The following is a 15,452-nucleotide window of genomic DNA, read 5'->3' as shown; positions in this document are numbered from 1 at the left end:
AGGTAAGATGTAGACAGTAGAGGCAGCACAGATAAACCAGGACCGGGGAACACGAGTGGACTCTAACAGCATGGAGCCCAGGAAAGAAAAACGAATGATGTTAGCATTCTACAAGTGGGTCTTCATTCCAACGAACAGTCAAGTCCCAGCCTTTGCAGGCATTTGGGGAGAGAACCAGTGGATGGGGAGTACTCTCTGTGTGTCTTTCTCTATGCCTTTGCCTCTCAAATAAATAAATACTCTAGAAATAAGCTAAACTCTAGATGGCAATTGGGGGCTTCAACTTGAGAATGTATCTACAGTTCTTTATTTCATGCCACAGCTAAACAACTGTCCCAGTTTCTACAAGGTAAAGTAGGGAAAGAAGGAAAGGGCAGGGCCAAGGGCAAGGTGATAAAGAGGCACCCGAGGACGACTTCATGATGTTTCCACACTGGGCTCCATCACTGCTAAGCTGCAGCCTCAGTTTCTCCTTCCCTAAAATCACAGTGCCAGCATCCTGACCTCCGCCATCTCTCCCCAGCTCTCCAGAGCACACCCTCCTGGATGAGAAGCAAAGTGGCAGGGCTTCTCTTCATTCCTCAGCTTTTGCCTGGCTTTTCTTCACTTCAGCTTGAAGAAAATTCAATTTCTTCTCCATCAGACTGGAAGTCAGCCTCAAAAACTGCACAGAAGTTTTCAGATAGTTATACAAAGGGGATATTGTAAAAGTAGGATGCAAAGTACAGGTTTCTCTAAGGAAGATTGTAGCTTGATGTAACAAAAAGTAGGAGATACAGTGCATCCACATGTTAACAACCTTTAACTTTACAACTGCTCTAAGCTGAACTTACAGTAGTATATATATGCATTCCAGACCAAGTTATCCTGAGTAAGTGATCTAATCTGCCTGAACTCAAGTGACTCCTAGCTTTTACTTTGGCTAAAAAAAATAAATTTCCTGGGATTCTAAATTCACCTAGGACATTGCTACACTCTGAAAGGATGGCGACTCAGTCGGTATCATTCCATTGCCTCTGAGCATGCACAGGGAATGGCTATGTGAACATGGCCACCAGCTGGGACAATTGAAGTGCTCAAAATACTCTTGATTCCCACCCTTGAGCCTGAAAACTTTGCCCAGAATAAAAATGAGTACCTGAGCCTCACCACTAAGCAAACTCATCTCACATTCTTTCCTGATACTTTCATATTTCTAACCAACATCTGGAAAAAGTTAAGAATCCCTCCTCCCAAATCTGCTATTTAGCTCTCTGCCCTGGTTTATCTTCATGATAGGGACTTAGCTGTCATGTGAAAGAACCAAGAGAGGCTGAAACCAAGGCATAAAACACTGTGTGTATGATAAAATAGAGTAAGATGATATTTGGCATAGCCTGCCCCTGACTTGTGTAATCAGAACATCCAGGTACCCCTTGACTCTGCATTAACTCTACGACCATATCATGCCATGGTGGGCCCCTATAACAGGCATCCCAAGCCCACCAACCGCTCTTTGCATGACTATAAGGCACAGGTGCAACTGATGCTTCTTTTAGCTGAGTCAGCTTGGTTCAACCTAGAGACAGCCCAAAAGACTTCAAATAGATACTTTTAGAGAATTTCAGAAAATAAAGGTGGAAACTGCTCAGGCCATCCCGAGAAGGTGCTGACGAATGGTTCTCACTTGTCTGAAGCAGGGGTGCACACATCGGAGTGAGTTTGCTAGAACAAGGTTGATTGTGTGTGTGTGTGTGTGTGTGTGTGTGTGTGTGTGTGCATGGCAACCATCAGACAGACTAAATTAACTTAATGCTGCTTATTCTCAGGTTTTGGTTTCCATTTTCATAAACAATGGCAGCAGCAAATGATGGAAGCAGTCAGGAGAACCCAGGACCTCTGAGCATATCTGCAGGGGTGCAGAGTGAGAAGTGGGAGCCGCCTGGCTTAATAGGATAAGCGACCACCCAGGGGATACTACCCGGGGAGGAGTCCCCCAGCAGAGCACTTGTTACTGAGCAGTCTACAACACCTGCTTGCACAGACTATCCTTTACAGAACACTGAGAGCTGGGATCTGTGCTGTGTGTGTGTGTGTGTGTGTGTGTGTGTGTGGAGGTGGGGGTCAGGGAGGAGCAAATGGAAGGAGAACATTTTGGGGGAACCTTGAGAGACTTCTAGGCTTCGCCATAAATCATGTCTGCTTTATCAGGTGGCCTGTGGGAGCCTCTTTTTTGTCACTATGACACAATGCCTGAGGTTGGGATGTTGTAAGGAAAGGAAGTTCTTTCCATTCACAGTGGTGGGAGTGCAGGAGCATGGGCTGTGCATCCTAATGAGGGTCTCTCCTCCTCCAGGCTGCGTCATAACACGTGGATGGCATCCCAGTGGCCAGGGTGCATGCAGAACAGATCGCCTGGCCAGACAGGGAGGAGGTACCACACTTGCTCTTTTTTTGTCCAAGTCATCTGGGTTAACAGCTTTAGTCCCTTTCCATGGGCAGTGGCCCCCGTGACATAATTCACTTCTGCTGGGCCTCTCATGACTGTCCCCCGGAGGACTAAACCTCCAGGACATGCACCCTGGAGGGACAGACCCATGTTACCTTCTCATGCTGCCTTCTCATTTGAATTCGACTGACTCCAGGAAAATGAGGAGAGATGTAATGGGCATGTAGATTACACAGTTCTTATCTTGGCCACTGAACCTATTTTGCAAGGCAGGTTAGCCACTCAAACAGTTAAGCATAGAATAATGATTTTGCTCTGAAAAATGACTTCTATGGGAGGGCTTTGCTTTTTACATCACCCCATCCTCCCAAGACCTGGGCAGAGCACATGCACCCACCCAGAGCTGTGCTGCACCCCAGATGCACCTAGTCACTGCCCCAGACCGTCAGAATCAAGAAAAGCACTCCAACTATATAAATCCTGTTTCAAGTGCTTAATTTGTCATATACACGTCCTATCTTCTTGGAAGTGGTATTTCAGAAAGAGTAAATAAAAACGGGCTGGTCTATTTTTGGTCTTTCTATAAAAGGGCTGCGTTCAAGTTCCAGCTCTGATGATTCCCAGTGCAAGTCACTTCACTTTTCTGAGTGTCAGTGTCTTGGATGCAACGAGGGCCTGCTGTGGATCAACGAAAGCATGTGCCAGCAGACAACAGGGTACAGGCTTCCCTGTCCCGAAGAACCCCTAGTTTGAGTAACATTTTATCTTGCTTTACTTGTGGGGAAATGACAAAGGGAGGGGCAAGGAGCAATAATTAAAAAAAAAATTCCAGGATTAAAAAGAAAAGGGCAGGTAATAAAATCCCAACATTGACCTAGCCTCCATGCCCAACAGCACTCTGCCCAGGTCATGCCATCCAAGTGTGTGAGCAAGCTCTGTGCATTTATTCTCTTTCTCCAAAAGGAAACTGGACATCAGAGCCCACGAGGACAAGTGAGTTCCCAGAAGTACCAGTGGACAGTCTGTGTGGAACCTTGTCCTGGTTTCTCCCTGTGCCCGGCTGGCTCCTTATCTGCTGACACTCAGAGCAGAAAGCAGATTGCAGAATGCGCAGAGAGATAGGACAACTCAGAGCAAAGCTGCTTGCGCAGCATGCTCCTCCCAGGACTTCCGGGTGGCACTTGCACGGGGGGAGGCTGGAGTGCCTCATGCGTATTATAAATCCCCTGGAACCAGGGTCTCAGAAACTCCAGTTATGCCCTGTAGAACCCTCCAGGAACCTCCATAGAAAAAGAAATGTACGGAGATACAGTGATCAACTCTGCTAACTGCACCTCTTCACTTTGGTTTAGAGAACATGAGGCGCTTTGTGTTGGAGGCATTGAGGTCCTCTCCTTCCACTTCAAAAGCAACTCACCAGCCCAAATCCTATATATGTCCCCATGCCAGAGACTAAGCATTTGGTTCCCCTGAGCATTGGGGGAAGGGTGTCCTTGTTTTTGATGGGATTCTGACCCAGTAGAAGAATAACAGGATCCTTCAGGAGTGGTGGGAGCTGGGCCTTACTTCCACAGGCTGGCTCTCTTTAGAACAAATGAAGGGACACGCAGAATAGCACATATCACGTTTGTTATGGCAAAACAGCCGCACACCTCCCATAACCTCAGAGCCATAGGATACAAAGAGGCAATTTGATTTGGATGGAAATCTGATGTGTCATCAGGGTACTCTGTTATTGTAAATGGCCAAAGCCTTCAAAATGAAACTGTGAGGCCCCAAGTAGCGGCTGAGATAGTCTAAGTGTTTAGTTTCTGTAGTTTAAAGCTTTGGGGTCTGGGGTCTGATGCAATGGCTCAATGAGCTAATCTTCACCTCTAAGCTCCGGGATCCCATATGGGCACCAATTCATTCACTGATCACTCTACCTTTCATCCAGTTCCTTGCTTGTGACCTGGGAAAGCAGTACAAGATGGCCCAAAGCTTTGGGACTCTGCAAACTCATGTGGGAGACCTGAAAGAAGCTCCTGGCTCCTGACTTTGCATCAATTCCATTCTGGATATTGTAGCTGCATGGGGAGCGAACCAGCAGATGGAAGATCTTTCTCCTTGTCTCTCCTTCTCTCTGTAAATCTCCCTTTCCAATAAAAATAAACAAATCTTTTTTTAAAAGATTAAAAATATTTGGGAGCTGGTGTTGTAGTGCAGGAGGTTGGGCCGTAATGTTGGTATCCTTTGTGAGTGCTGGTTAGTCCTGGCTGCTCCACTTCTGATCCAGCTCCTTGCTATTGTGCCTGGGAAACAGTGGATGATGGGCCATGTCCTTGAGTGCCTGCCACCCATAAGTGAGAGACCTGGATGAAGCTCCAGGGTCCTAGAACTCCATGCCCAGAGCCGACTCTCTCACTGTCACCAGTGGATGGAAGACTCTGACTCTCCCCTCTCTCCATAACTCTACATTTCAAATAACAAATCTTAAAAATAAATTCATTTTCCCCATAACAAGAACTTCTAGGAGAACCTGGGATATATTTTTTACTGTTACCATGTACCTTGTCTGACAAAACAAAGGGCTTGAAGAAGTGAACACCTTGAGGCTGGCATTTACCCAGTCAGGTGTGCAGGGGTTTGAGCGACAAGCTGGCCATGGCAGTGAGTAATAAGACAATAACACAGTGTCTCCCATTCACAAGTTCTTCCACAAGCATTCTCACCTCTGCATTTTCATTAAGTACGTTATCTCCTTTTTAGAGGTGAAGAAATCAAGCCTGGAAGTGTATATGACTTACCAAGGTCACTCGGTCACTGAAACCAGGTCAGGGTGCTAGAGCTTGGGGCCACAAGCTGTCTTCATTAAATCACTGAATAGCGCTGCTGAGCCACATAGCAAGAGTCACTTACAGGCTGTGACGTGAATGCAGGCTACAGGTCAGCCCCGGCACACCCAAGGAAAAGGCCTTGTGCAGATATTTCCCATAAGCAGGGTGCGGTATCATATGAGGACTGCCAAAGCCTGAGATGTGAGGAAACACAACATAGCCACAGGTTCTGATATGACAGCACTCGCAGGCACACAAGCCGGGGATCAGGGCTGTGCTGTGGAGCAGATATACAAACTGAGCCACAGAGCAACGCAGTAACAGAGGAACCCAAGGAGATGCTGCACCTACACGAGAGGCTAACTAGCTGTTTGCTTTAATCAGCCGACTCATGCAGATACACAGCTCAGTGTCACAGAAACCGAGAACATGAAATCTAGGTATTATTTTTAAAGACATAAGCATGATGTCACTTTTCCTGGGCACTCCCATGTCCATGCCAGCCAGGGGTCTGTCCAAGTCTAAGAAGTTAGCTTGCAAGCACTGTGCTGGTTGTGGACATTGAGAAGCCAGTGACCCAGGCATCAGGAGGCGGGGAAGCCCCACTGGACCAGTAACACACTACTCCTCCTAAGTCTAAAGACATTGGTCCTGCACACTGACAGCTTCTACAGTCATAGATTCAGCTAACTATGCATTGCCAATATTTGCAAAAAAAAAAAAAAAAGAGTAGGTCCATCAGAGTATGTTCATGCCCAACACACGCTTTCCTTCCCTTCCTGTTATTCCCTAAACAGTGCAGATGGCGTAACAGCCATTGACACAGCATTACAGCATCGTTGGGGATTAGGAGTCATCCAGAGATGACTTAAAGAACATGGGAGCAGGTATCAGGGCCACATGGGTCTCCACAGATTTTGATATCCCAAGTGGGTCCTGGAAACAATCTGCTATGACTACCAAAGAATAACTTCCATACTCCATGGCACAGGTCCATACAAATGTAGCACAAACTGGAACACACCACCTTGCTGTCCAGAGCACACAGGGCATGGTGCCCTGGACCTGTACAACAGTGACAGCAGCAGCATCAAGCCCTGGCTGAGCAAATGCCAGGGCAGAGGGTGCAGGGACATCCACCAGGTCAGTTCTTAGAGAAGGCTTCAGGGACAACAGAGGAAGGGCTGGCCCCAGGCTGGGAAAGCTGACATAAGGTGCTCAGCTTTGTCATAGAGGAATCACAGTACTATGAGTATTCTTAGACACCTGCTTGTGTGGGTCACAGCCACTCTTGGGCATCCAGGGCTCCTCCAGAGAACACCTATGTGTTGCCCTGCATGAGACACTGGGGGATCTGGGAGGCTGATAGACCTCAGAGAGAGAGAGAGAGAGAGAGAGAGAGAGAGAGAGAGAGAGAGAGAGAGAGCGCAATAATTTCAGCAGCTGTAGCCAAGAGAGGCAGCTGCAGCCACACCAGGAAGCATTCAACTCAGGAATAACTGAAGAGCATGTGAAGGACTCAGGTTTCCAAGAGCAGAGTTTGTACAACATGCAGCAAGAGGAAGTCCAGAGAAGTTGAGGAGACTCTGGGTAGCAGGACTGATTCAGTGGAAAAGTCAGGAATGGCATGTGAGAACAAGGAATGGCATCTGCTTTTATCAAAGCCAGCTAGAATCTAAATCCTGGGATTCTGTGCTGCCCTGGATAAAATATCCCAACAGGGTGCCTTTTTCCAATCAAATAAGAGTGAGAAGGTAGCTAGCTTTTGCTGAGTTGGTAAAGCTGAATGAATGAGAGTGAAGTGTAGGTTCTACGAGTATGGCAGGTGACATGCACTCCCATGGATGGGTGGAGGTCCATGACACCATTCTGAATGGTGAGCTGAGAGCCCAAGGCCAAGGCAGCTCAGAAATCAGTTCTCTTATTTCCAACAAAATCACTTAGTCTCGACTCATCTGTTTAAGAGATTGTTACCACTCAAGGGCTATAATAGATTGGAAAGAGAAACAGGTTCACTTGCTGGCAGGATCACAGGTCTCTCCAGGGTTAGCATGCCAACCAGCTGAGAGTAGCCAGTTACTGTGAAGGAGAAGGGAAAGCAGCCATGCAAGACCATTAAGGAGGCCTCAGGGAGGTCATGCAAAGAGGCACATCTGCTTTGGGTTGCTAGATCGCCTGGCCTTCTGAAGATGGAAAGCAATCATTCCCAGCATCATGGCGGGGCCCATCACAAATGCACACCGAAGATGTGGCCTTTAAAGTTTTCTTCCATCAGCTCTCCATCTCCAGGGAAACAGGCATCTTCTGCAGTACCGGGTGATGATACTGTAGCCTGAGTCTTCTGTACCCAGCACAAATGATAGTGTTGATCTGGCAAGTGCATGATTTGTTGAATCAACATAGCAGCCAGACTGATGCCTCCCTCTCCTCACATAAATTGCTTAAAAACATCACCTCCTTCTAACAACCTCTCCAGCCGCAGTGTCGTGTCTGCTCACCTCCTGCACTCTGACAACAGGCAGTAGCCCATCAGAATTGTTCACCCTGCATGTGTACCCTTAAGATCTCCTTGTTTCCAACTAAACCTCATGCACCTTGCAAAATGGGACAGCAGAAAATCAGAGCCCTCAGTTTCCAAAACTGACAAAAGCACTAGGTGTATGTTTCGACACGGCCCTAAAAAAAATCAACTGAATTCAAATCAGAATGCTATAGAAACCAACTATTGATGCAAACTGTCTCAGCAGGACTGCCTCAGGGGACCAGAGACTAGGTGCTGGCTCTCAAGTAGAATTAACCTTTGTAAACTAGAAAGAAACGGAAGTTTTGATTTGTAGGCCAACAGTATACACAGTAATAATAAAAAGATTAGGAAAAGAGGGTGGCACTCTCCTTTCTTGGTGGTCTAAGGGTTTCCTCCACCATCTGTCATGTTACTGCAGGTGGTTTAATGACTAATGTTCCTATGCATGTCAGGGTATTGGGGATGCATTAGCACAAGAAACACCAAAAAACAACGCTGGCTGCTCCATGATGTTGCCAGGGTGTCTACTGAGAGGATTTCTGTATTTTAAGGCAATCTTTCTTTTATGAGGCCTTTGTGGAAGGTTTTCTTTTGGGTCCTGTGGCTCTCTCCTTTCTATCACACGTCAGTACATGGCCAGCATGCTGGTCTATACATGACTCTTTGGCAGCAAGGAAGTAAGATGGTGCATGCATAGATTGATGCTTTTCATGTGTCCCATCCTTGGAGAACAATTGCCATTTTCTATGAGTTTCATCCATTCCACTTGCTTTCTTCTCTTTATAGGCAGAAATAAAAAATTTCCAAGAACCCAGGGGACTAATTTTTCAGCTACATGTCACACAATGCACAATGTATTTGCTTAAATGGCTATTATACAATAAGAGAGCTGAATTCAGAGTCCATCAGTTTGTAAACTCTATGGTTCCTCAAGCATCAGTATGTAGGGTGGTCCACTGTGCATAGTATGTGGGGGCTCTGTTCCTCCAGGGTCTTCTTGGAAACAGAGCCCTAGCAGAGGGTATCTCCCAAAAGCAATTCCAGAAATCTTTCCAGATTATTGCAAAGCCGACAATGTCTTGTTAATTTTCAGAGAGCTGCAATTTCAAATTCTCCCTTTTGCATTCTTGCATTCCTGCCTGCCATTGGAACATTCCCAAAATAATTATCATAGACTGTTAGGAAGTCATTAAAATTATGTTAACATGAGTTTTTAAATGACATGGGAAAACACTTCGGTTCAAGTTAAGGGCAACAACCAGAATAGAAAAGTGCAAACAGCTTTACCTTAAGCAAGTGAAAACGCACAGACAAGCTTGAAAAGATGGCTAACACATCGTGTTAGTCACAGCACAGAGACAAGGCAGCCTTCCACGCTGTGGGTGGGAAGGTGTTTGGGCATCATTTTCTCGTTGCCAATTTGGCAGCATCTATCAATATTTCAAACAGATGGGCCTTTTTATCCAGGAATCCCTTCCTAGTAATCCCTGACCTAGAAAAACTTGAAACATGCTCGAAGATACACATATTACGAGGCTAATAAATATACCTTTGTAACAGTGAAGAAGTGGAAGTGAAATATAACAAGTGCTTATCGAAAGGGATGGCTTAGATTGTGCCCCAACCACACTTCTCAATGTGACTTGGTAGCACATAAAATTAAAGTAGATATAAATAATAATAATAAATCTCTATGCCTTATTTTCTTAAAAGTTGGTAAACAATATGCATAGAATGAATTGCTTTAAAAATACATATTTATGTGTTTGTATGTGTAAATGCGCTAAAAATGTTGAGTAAAAGACATATCATGGTTATCTCCCAGAAGGCTGGAGACTTACAGGAGCATTCATTAGGATGTCTTGGGTTACAACTGATGAAAACCTTCACTACTACCTTGACTGAAAGCAGGGCTTTAAACTTCAAAACCCCCCCAAAGTGCAAACGCTCCTAAGGTACTTCAGAAGGTCAAGGGCATCTTCCACAAAGCCAGGTCCTGACTACAGGCTTCTTTGCCCTTCCATCTCCGCTTTTACTGTAAGAGACGCGGAGTCTTCCCTCCCCTCCCTTAGCAGCGAGGACACTTTCCCAGAAGCTTTCCAATACCCCCCGTCATGTGATTGGCTAGGGTGGGGGCCACATTATCACCTCAAGCCAATCACTGGCCAGGATGGTAGGTCCATCAGAAGTGCCTGGTCAGTCCAAAGACAGGTGAAGGGAGGCAGATCCCTGAACAACATCAGACTTCTGTCAGCCAAAAAAAAAAAAAACTAGAGTGAATGAATGAATGTTGAGTTGGCCACGGGGTTTTACTAGTACAATTCTGTGTTATTTGAAAATTTTCATAAAATTGGGCCCAGCGCAGTGGCGCAGTGGTTAAGGTCCTCGCCTTGCACGCCCGGGATCCCCTATGGGCGCCAGTTCTAATCCCGGCAGCCCCGCTTCCCTTCCAGCTCCCTGCCTGTGGCCTGGGAAAGCAGTCGAGGACGGCCCAAGGCTTTGGGACCCTGCACCCGCGTGGGAGACCCGGAAGAGGCTCCTGGCTTCGGACCGGCATAGTATCGACCCGTTGCGCTCACTTGGGGAGTGAATCATCGGATGGAAGATCTTCCTCTCTGTCTCTCCTCTCTGTATATCCGCCTTTCCAATGAAAAAATAATAAAAAATAAATCTTTAAAAAAAATAAAAAAAGAAAATTTTCATAAAATTATATCCATGTGTCTTTTTTATAATCTAAGAATACCTTAACACCTAGAAAAAAACAGAAGGAAATATGAAGGAACTTAAAAATGTGAATGGAAAATTGGAATTCATAGATAAGTTTATTTAGATGCAAAAAATTTGTAATGCCAACATAGTTCTGTAATTTATCCTTTCCATGAACTTTTTGAGGATGCCTTCATTTGCATGAATTGCAAGTATCTTCTACACCAAAATAAACTTTCATTCCATTTCCTATGAACTGTTTGCAGTGCCCTCATAGACTACAAACCAGTGGCTACTATTCATTCCTATCCAAAAAACTTAGCAATATGCTTTTTTATAAATAGAAACATAAGCATTTAAAAAATTATCTCCAGATTTTCATGCCTTGCCCACTAAGAGGGACAAGCATCCTCTGGGCAGCTGGGAAACACCCTCTTTGGCTCCAAAGGGGCTAGAAGAATTGTGCTGCTGGAGGGCTCTGCCTCCTGCCTGCTTATAGAGGGACAGGCTCTGTCTTCTGGATGCCAAGAATAGCTTCAATAACCCAGGAATGCTACTTTCAACAAAGTAGTGCCATCCGCCCAGTTGGAACCCTGGGTTCCACTTTGCACCTTTTGGACTCACACTCTTCTGATCCCTGTCTGGGATGCTGAGTGCTCCATGTCCACCCCCCACCCCATCTCTCCCCTTCCCCACCAGGTCTTCCTGGTTCAGCTACTCCCCCTATTTGTTCTTCCTGCTTCATGCTGGCAATTGCTGCTGCCATTCTCTTAGCACTCGGTTTTAGGGATCACAAAGAAGGAAAGGCGATAGCAGAGAAATTCTCTTTGCAAATAATAGAACCCCAAAACATCAAAGTAAAAAGCAGAATTGTATTGGTGTATTTTTAGGGTCACCCAGATGGCCTAAGATTGGGGTGGGGAAGGTCCCTGAGTTGGGAAAGTCAGGCCTTCTGGGTGTCTGAAGCGTACAGTCTTCTCAGGGGGTGACAGGGAGTCCTCAAAGAATCCAGGTGAATTCTGGCTCCCCCTACAGTCACTTCAGCTAACAGAACTGATGGATGGTTCTAATCTAAGAGTGTCCTGCCAGGAAATGGACCACTGTCCCTCAAAGAGAAGAGATCCAGGCCCTTCTGTCCACCCTGTATATTTAAGGACCCCTCCTCCCAGTGGCTACACAAACCAGCTGGTCTATTTCTCTTTGTTTTGATAAACTTCCTCAAAGAACCAGTTTCCACGAGCATCACAGAAACTATAGCCACGTGTCATACAGATCTTGGTCCATCCACTGTGGGTCACCTCCTCCAGCCTTTTTATTTAATTGGCGTACATTACATGTACTTCTGGGGTTGCAGTGTGACTTTTCATCCACATGGATCATGTGTAACACTCAGATTGGGCCTGTCCATCCGCTCAAACATTTACCATGCAACAACTCAAGTCCCAAGCTAGACAGCCGAGCTCCAGGTGACACGCTATGTGCACCACCACAGACATCACAGTCCACCTCTTTCTATCATTGTTTCCCCACATCAGTGGAGAAAATAAACTCCCTCCATCACTGAATCATCAAATGGAAACATACATTAAGGCCCATGGAAGTTCAAGTGCTCTCCAGGAGAAACTGTACCTACGAAATGGCTTTGCCTAGAACACCAAGTGATCCAGCTCTCAAAGAATTCAACAGGAAAACGGCAGGGCCTTAGCTAAAGACAGCATTAAAAATTCCCCTGGTAAAGCTGCTCGTATTTCATGTTTATTTAGTGCTTGCAGGGACTGTGCATGATCATCAGGTTCAAAATAGAATCTCTCATCCTGAAGCCCCATCAGCATTCAGAAATGCCCAACCTTTGGGGAGCAATTACTGACAATCGGCTCATTTCCCACCCATATTCACTGAGTATCTATTATGAACAAGGCCCCTGGGGAATGAGATGACTGTCCCTGACCTCCTGGCTTTCCAGCCAACAGAACGAGGATCATCCAGAACGTGCTAATCAAACATTTTTGTGAGCAAACAACACATCAAGTACCATCTCCACTATTTAAATGTGAAACTCAATTAGATACTTGCTAGGATGCAGCCAATTAAACCGTTGGTAGAAAGCAGCCAAGAATCCTGAGTCACTGGGCTATTTTCAATCTGACCTGTCTCAGGAAAGGGATGTCGCCGTGTGCACGGGGCAGCCAGTGTCACGGTCACTCTGGAAAAACTGAACAATTCATGTAAAGCCAGAAACACCTACTTGTTCTAAGAAATAAGAAGACCTCGCCGCCTATGTCCTTAAAATCTAAAAAAAAAAAAAAAAAAAAAAAAAAAAGATACTTTGCAAAAGTTAACATTTGAAGATATTAAAAGCATATGCTTGCATTACTATTTTAATGCTCCCGCCCCATCGTCAACTTTGAGTCGGTAATCTAAGAACAAATAATCATGTTAAGAGAGAGCTATAAAGATTCCCAAGAGTTAAGAAAGACACACACACACACACACAGATGAATTCAGCTAAATAGTGACACATTAGGGGACAGGTTCTTGCCATCTTCATTATTAAACAGCCAACACTTTAAAAAGGGTTCCAAATTGTTCCAAAAGAACCAATGAGCTTAAAAGCAATTGTTATTTTCTGCATGGAGATCAATTCTATAGCCACCATCTGAACACTCTCCCGTCTTCTCATGGGATTTTTTTTCAATCACACTAATTAGGAAAGCCTCACGTGGATTTTTCTTGGCATGTTTAGCTCTTCGGGAGATGACATCTTATTAATAGCGTATTTCCTTCTAGAACGCATCCCCCCCCTTGGCCTCCACAGGAGCCACTGTTGGGGAGAGTGACGATAAAGATCATTCTGCATTTAAACACAGTGGGACAGGCCAGCAAATAAATAGAAGCACTGATTTCCCCGAAGAAAATGACTAAAAGCAACTTATTTGCAATTCTCCTAAGCCACTCTCCACATCTCTGTGAGATGGAAGATAATCACTGTATATCTTCAGGGTGCACGGTTTATTTCCAGCTAAATCTGTGAGTTGACTGTTAAGAAACACCAATGCCGCCTTGGCTCTGGGCTCTGCTGCGCCCTGGTATACTGACTTTCTTGCCTAGGTAAAATAATGGCTGGGGTCAGAATCACCCCTCCAAATACGACACCTCCATTTGTTTAGAGGTCCTTTTCAAGAAGCATTTTGGGGGTTATTTCTGGCAGTTTCATCGGCACAGAGATTGCGCTAACATGTGCTCTTGAATACGAACAGCTTCTCCCAAGGAGGCCAGTTCTGTTTCTGATGAAAGCCCTAATTAGTTGGTCAACTTACTGGCTGGGTACAGTGTGTGCAGGAGACCGAAGTGCTCACAGCTGAATCTTGGCTGAAACTGCTTTAGAGCGAAATCACCTGGGAAGTCCTAAGGCGGGGGGAGGGGAGAGACCCCTCCTCCCAGGATCAAGAAGCTGTGACCACGGACTGGCTGCTGCTCAAGCTAATTTGATAACGATTCAATATTTGACCCGTGAATCAACAAGCTAATCACGTTAATAAGTTTGGGGGTGGGTACCAGAGCCACGGGTAACGACGGCAGGCGAGAATGCACCTCCAAAACACCTGTAACACCTGTGGAACTCCAAGGCTTTTTTTTCTTTTTTAACTTTCGGACCGAGCCTTCCCGATTAAGCCTCGGGAGTTTCGCGACTAGGTTTGGAGTGTGACTGGAGATTTCAGGTTTCCATTTTGTTTGATCAACAAAACTGCGTGCGTACTCATTATTTATGGATCACAAGGCTGAAGCCAAACTTTCCTTACCTTGAGCAGTTAGGAGTGGCAAGCGCAGGAGCCAGGCTGGTTTGGGATTTGGCCCCTTAGAAATCGTACCTTTTTCCCACCAAGGGGACGCCCGACTGGGCCCGCTGTGAGCTTTAGAAAGGTTAAAGGTGCACGGGTTCTCGATTGCAGAGCAGGCACATCTGCCAGCCTGGGGAGCTGCGGGGCAGCCCGGACACAGCGCCCTCCAAGCGCACCCACTCCGACCCAGGAACCCGGACACACCGCGGGCCTGGGGTGCTCCCTCTGACCACTCCGGGATCCGAGGATCTCCAAGATTGGGGAGGGCTCGCAGCGGGGCTTCGGGGAAGGTGCTGAGGACACCCCCCCCCCCAACTGCGGAGGCCCCTAACCACCCAGATGGTACCCACTTGAAGACCCCTGGATTTCGACGATATCCGTGTGCCTCGTCCTCCGCCTCCCGCAGTGACACGCGCCAGGAGCCCACCAACCCCGGTGCCGGCGGTGATCTAGCAGGATGTGACCCCTGGCGCAACACGACTGCTTGGGAGACAGGCATCCGCGCGCCCGGGTCCCCAGCACCGCGCAGCCCCGCGCCGGAGCGCCCGCCCCTTCTGGCCCAGCGCGTCCCCAGCGCCGGCGAGCAGATGACCCAGTCCCGCGATCCCACGCGCACGTCCTCCCACCCCGCACGCCCTGCGCCCGCAGGTGCGGCCCTTACCTCGGAGCGGGCCGGGACGGCGCCGCGGGGCCGGGCGCGGACAGGGCCGGGGAGACGCGCCTCCCGCCGCCGCTGGGAGCCGAGAGGCGAGCGGGCGCGGCGAGCTCCTCCCGGGCGGCGGCGGGAGGCGCTGCTCTCGCTGCCGCCGCCGCCGCCGGGGCTGCGGGTCTCGTAGCTCCGAGCCGGCCGTCGCCGCAGCCGCAGCCGCAGCCCTGTGGATCTCTCGGCTCCTGCGGGAGGCCGGCTGCTCGCGCGGCAAACTCTTCCGCACGCAAAGCCGGCGGGGAGAGCCGCCGCCTCTGCCTCCTCCCTCTGCCTCCTCTCTCCTCCCTCCTCCTCCTCCTCCACCTCCTTCTTTTCCTCCTCCTCCCCCTCCTCCGCCTTCTCTCCTCCGCCGCTGACGCCGCCCGCGGGGTCTCTCTTAGCCCCAACCCACTCAAGGACGTGCACCTGGTGCGCGCCCCAGACAAATGGACCC

At 47.5% G+C, this 15,452-nt stretch overlaps 1 protein-coding gene across 1 annotated transcript in view; it reads right to left on the bottom strand.

Moving 5' to 3' along the window:
• NPAS2 (neuronal PAS domain protein 2) overlaps positions 1–15,196 on the bottom strand; it is a 150,840-nt gene extending 135,644 nt beyond the window's left edge. The window contains exon 1 of the mRNA XM_040993811.1: positions 14,975–15,196. The gene's annotated coding sequence lies outside the window, so the exon portion shown is untranslated. The remainder of the gene's footprint in view (positions 1–14,974) is intronic.
• Positions 15,197–15,452: the final 256 nt, after the last annotated feature.

Source organism: Ochotona curzoniae, unplaced genomic scaffold (genome assembly GCF_017591425.1).
Source record: "Ochotona curzoniae isolate NIBS_2020 unplaced genomic scaffold, NIBS_Ocur_1.0 contig_883, whole genome shotgun sequence".
Classification (NCBI taxonomy): Eukaryota; Metazoa; Chordata; class Mammalia; order Lagomorpha; family Ochotonidae; genus Ochotona; species Ochotona curzoniae.
This window is presented reverse-complemented; position numbering and strand designations above follow the sequence as displayed.